Here is a 5,300-nt window from a genome sequence, read left to right on the forward strand (position 1 = left end):
ACCACTCTCTCCGTGACTCCCTTGTCCGCTCCACACTCCCCTCCAGCTCCACCACACCCGGCACTTTTCCCTGCAACCGCAGGAAGTGCTACACCTGCCCCCATACCTCCTCCCTCACCCCCATCCCAGGTCCCAAGAAGACTTTCCACATCAAGCAGATGTTCACCTGCACATCTGCCAATGTGGTATACTGCATCCGCTGTACCCGGTGTGGCTTCCTCTACATTGGGGAAACCAAGCGGAGGCTCGGGGACCGCTTTGCAGAACACCTACGCTCGGTTTGCAATAAACAACTGCACCTCCCAGTCGCGAACCATTTCAACTCCCCCTGCCATTCCTCAGACGACATGTCCATCCTGGGCCTCCTGCAGTGCCACAACGATGCCACCCGAAGGTTGCAGGAACAGCAACTCATATTCCGCTTGGGAACCCTGCAGCCCAATGGTATCAATGTGGATTTCACAAGCTTTAAAATCTCCCCTCCACCTACCGCATCCCAAAACCAGTCCAGCTCGTCCCTGCCTCCCTAACCTGTTCTTCCTCCCACCTATCCCCTCCTCCCACCTCAAGCCGCACCTCCATCTCCTACCGACCAACCTCATCCCGCCCCCTTGACCTGTCCGTCCTCCCTGGACTGATCTATCCCCTTCCTAACTCCCCACCTACACTCACCTTTACTGGCTCCATCCCCGCCTCTTCGACCTGTTTGTTTCCTCTCCACCTATCCTCTCCTCTATCCATCTTCTATCCGCCTCCCACTCTCTCCCTATTTATTTCAGAACCCCCTTCCCCTCCCCCTTTTCTGATGAAGGGTCTAGGCCTGAAACGTCAGCCTCTCTGCTCCTATGATGCTGCTTGGCCTACTGTGTTCATCCAGCCCTGCACCTTGTTGTCTCGGATTCTCCAGCATCTGCAGTTCCTACTATCTCTGATTCAAATGGGACAAGTTCAGTTTAGGAAACCTGGTCAGCATGGAAAACTTGGGTTGAAGGGCCCGTTTCCAAGCTGTATGACTCTATAACTTCTAAGGTTGCAAATCTGATATCTTTGTAAATTTGACGATTTTTTCCTAAAGCATACACCAACCCCAATCTAAATTTGAAAGGACTAACTTGATGAAGATTGTATTATGTAAAATGTTTATGCAAACAAGTGAAAAATATTTAAAGCACATTATACACATTATCCTATTTTCATACTTGATTTATATTCATTACAATTGAAGGCACCGATAGTAATTCAGCTGAAGAAAGAGGAAAATTCATTTAAAAAGTGAATATTTGCATGCTAGTAGCTACAGAAGATTTTTGTAATAAGTTCGTCATACTTTTAGAGTTATACAGTACGGAAACAGGCCTTTCAGTCCAACTCGTCTATGCCAACCAGATGTCCTAAATTAATCTAGTCCCATTTGCAAGCATTTGGCCCAAATCCCTCTCAACCCTTCCTATTCATGTATCCAGCCTTTTAAAGGTTGTTATTGTACCAGTCGGTGAAACTCCATGGTCACGGTCAGATCCAAAAAAAAACCAAGAAATTTGAAAGGAGCAGATGGTATTTGTGGGGAAATGGGGTGAATACGTGTGGCAGTCAGCTGTTCTTATGGGTGGAAAGAGGTCGATTGAGGAGTTTATATTAAACTTGCGGCCAAATGAACAAGTGTGTCACACTGAGCAAGTTCTCTCCTTAATGTTCAGTAGATTAGAAACAGTAAAATAAATCCGAACAACGGGGCCTAGACCATTATAACTTCAGGTCTAGGTGTGTACCGCTTTCTTCAGCAAAACATCCGAGGTATGCATTAGCCTCCCCTGGCGTCACCCTTTCCGATCGCCCAGTTTCAGTCCCAGTGCGGCCCCCTCGCCGCCAAGTCACTCACCTCAAACGCTGCGCCAACCAACCCGACCGGAAGGCACCACCCAGACGCGTTGAGTCATGCTGCACGATAACCGGTTATTGCGTCTAGATACCCACAACGCACGTGGCTCAGGGGCTTGCATCTTGTCTCGTGAGGGGTCATTGACTTGAAAAAGCAGAGAGCCATGTGTCTATGTCCTCAGATGCTAGTTGGCTTTCTTGCTTATTTAATTTCAGATTTCTAAAACATTGCTTCTGTTACTGTTGGGGACCTTTCATTCAGTGCACCCTGTTTATTCCCCCTCTCTACTTAAAATGCTACATCGATGATTTGCAATTTCTGTTTTATCTTTCCTTCATGTACATATTTTACTGAGAATGGTGGATCGTGTTATATTGAGGCCTGCTTCTATATTATTTTTTATTTTAAATTTATTTCTAGGACATCAGCGTACATGGCTCAGCCACTTACATTTAAGTGTCAACATCTGTCTTCCAAGCAGCTTTAGAGAGCGGAATTGGACGGGTGACATCAGCAGTGCTCAGGGGCTTGTGACATGTTTTACTACTACGAATGGCACAGGTTCAGAACTCGCCTCAAAAGCATGGGCCCTGTTAGAATTGGTAACTTTCATACCTGCTGAGGTGATATTAAAACAACATTGACATCTTTGATAGTAAGAACTGAAGAAGGGTCCCGATCCGAAACATCAGCTTTCCTGCTCCTCTGATGGTGCCTGATGTGCTGTGTTCTTCCAGCTCCGCACTATGTTATCATTGACATCTTTGATCCAGCCTTCCGAAAATTGACTGCAACACCACACAACCCTGCCACGGCAACCTCTGCAAGACATATCAGATCATTGACATGGATGCTACCATCCATCCATCCATCGGAACACCACCAACCACATACATGGCAGATACTTATTTGACTCAGCCAATGTTGTCTACCTCATTGCTGCAGGCAAGGATGCCCAAGACATGGTACATTGTCAAGACCATGCAGACACTACATGAATGGACACCACGCAAGAATCGCCAGTCAGGAATGTTCCCTCCCAGCCAGGGTTACACTTCAGCAGCCAAGGACATTCAGCCTCCAACCTTCTGGTAAGCATCCTGCCAGGGGGCCTTCGAGATGCACAACAATGCAGAAGCGCTGGGCAGATAAACTAATAGCCAAGTTCCGTACCCATGATGATGTCCTCAACCGTGATCTTAGGTTCAGGTTGCACTATGTGACACAACCATACTGTTTTGTACTAGTGCAATCTCACTGTCTTGTTTTGCCACCATCACCTTGATTTGTTATGATCTCTCTCTATCGTAATTAGTTTGTACAGTTTTGGATTACTTGTTACTTTGGTTAGACCCTCATCATACAACTCTTATACAGATTGTATTATTCCAGCCATCTGGTTTGTCTCTAGCACCACATTTTTAATTTTTTGTAATTATCACTCTGCTTCAATTAATCAGATTATAGGTTATCCCCTCACTTGCTATTCAGCTGTTGATACTTTACTCACACTATCTGACACTTCTGATCACCTGCAGAAACTTATCATTTAGCCTATCAACATTTGTATGACCTTTTGATCTCTGCCTATAAATTCTATGCCTGTATGCTTTCTTCACTTCACCTGATGAAGGGGCAGCGCTTCAAAAGCTCAAAATTTCAAATAAAACTGTTGGACTATAACCTGGTTTTGTGACTTCTGAACTTGTCCACCCAAATCCGACTCCAGCACCTCCACATCATCTTTGATCCAAAAAAAAAGGGACACAAAGTGTAAATGTGCTAATGACCCCATTAGACACAATAACACCTAGGAAAGCATTGCTGGCACTATTATACACATGGTGGTCACCTTGCACAAAAACTTTTAATACCTATATGTACATAATTTTGTTCATAGTCACAATACAAGTATGGAGGTGCAAAGAACATACATAGAAACAGTACATTTTCAAGCTCCTGTATGCAAAATGGCTTGCCTTTGACCCTCGTGCGAAGGCCAGAAACACATTGCAAGATGCGATATCATTCAAAAAACCTACAGTAATTCATCCAAATTGGCAACTCTACACTACAGCCTCTCATGAAAGTCTGATTACAGACATGCAAAATATCAAGTTTACAGTTTATCAAAAATAGTTCATATATGTTTTATAGTTCATAAATTTGTAGTTTAATTTCAAAAGGCAAAATTAATGGCTCCTTGAATGCATGCAGTATTCAGAACAATACAAATGAATTAATGGCACAAATGGAGGTTAACTGGTTTGATCTTAAAAAGGCAGTATATTAGTCATGGCTATGATCTTCATGCAGATTGAGAACCAAATTGGCAGAGTAGCCATGAGGAAGGATTTATACAGTGTATTTGGGACAGTTTTGTTGTATAATATACTGTGGATCCAACCAACAATCATGTTACTTTGGATTGGGTATTGCTTAAACAGGCAGGTTTCGTAAGTGATCTCAGTAAAAGATCACTTATAAAAATGACCATCACATGGTAAAAACAAGCACTCAGTTGGAGAAGAAAAAAATTGGGTTATAAATAGTTATGCTTAAAACTTAATAAGGATAATTACAAAGGGTTGAGGACAGAGTTAGCTGGAGTGGACTGGCAAAGGAGCTTAGTGACAGTTCAGGAACAATGACTGATGTTTGAGAAAATAGTTCATGATTCAAACAAAGTCTGTTAGCTGGATGGCTGATTTGTGATGCAGGTTCAGTTCCCACACTGGCTGAGGTTACTACTCTCTTTCTCAACTTCTCTCCTTGCCTGAAGTGAGGTGACCCTCAAGTTAAACCACCACCAGGGCATCTCTCCCTAATAAGAGAACAGCTCTATGGTCTGGCGAGACTAGTGACTTTACCCTTACATCAAAGATTTAAAAGTGGTGTGCAAAAGCAGCAAGGGTGATGTGTGAAAACTTCATCACACAGCAAGTAATGAGGGTACAAAAAGCAGTTGGAACTGTGATGGAGGGAGGATCAATTGAGGAATTCAAGATGTCATTGGATGATTTGGATAGCAATAGTGTGCAGGGGTATAGGGAAAAAGCAAAAGATTGACACTTAGATAATGATGCTCATCTTGAACAGCAATTGCAGGTACATGAGCCAATAGCATCCTTCTGCACCATAAAATTTCTGTGATATCCCAGTAAGAAAGGATTCTTAGGAGGAGATAATCTGAATATGGTTAACCAAAGAAGTTAAGGATATTATCAAATTGGGAATGTTTTAAAAACCAAATGATAAACAAACAATAAAAATGAAAATAAAATCTGAGTTTAAATAAACAAGTAATATCGAAGTAAAACTTTTAAATTTAAGAAAGAGGCCAAAGTGAACATAGGCCCTGTAGAATATGAGGCTAGGGAAATAGTGAGGAACCAGGAAATGGCAGGAGTTGAATAAGTGT

The 5,300-nt window shown here is 42.9% G+C and overlaps 1 protein-coding gene across 1 annotated transcript in view; it reads right to left on the minus strand.

Moving 5' to 3' along the window:
• zgc:158398 (uncharacterized protein LOC568894 homolog) overlaps positions 1 to 1,931 on the minus strand; it is a 35,386-nt gene extending 33,455 nt beyond the window's left edge. Inside the window, exon 1 of the mRNA XM_048611423.1 lies at positions 1,880 to 1,931. The gene's annotated coding sequence lies outside the window, so the exon portion shown is untranslated. The remainder of the gene's footprint in view (positions 1 to 1,879) is intronic.
• Between the last annotated feature and the right edge of the window lie 3,369 nt (positions 1,932 to 5,300).

Source organism: Rhincodon typus, chromosome 24 (assembly GCF_021869965.1).
Source record: "Rhincodon typus isolate 14 chromosome 24, sRhiTyp1.1, whole genome shotgun sequence".
In the NCBI taxonomy this organism is placed as follows: domain Eukaryota; kingdom Metazoa; phylum Chordata; class Chondrichthyes; order Orectolobiformes; family Rhincodontidae; genus Rhincodon; species Rhincodon typus.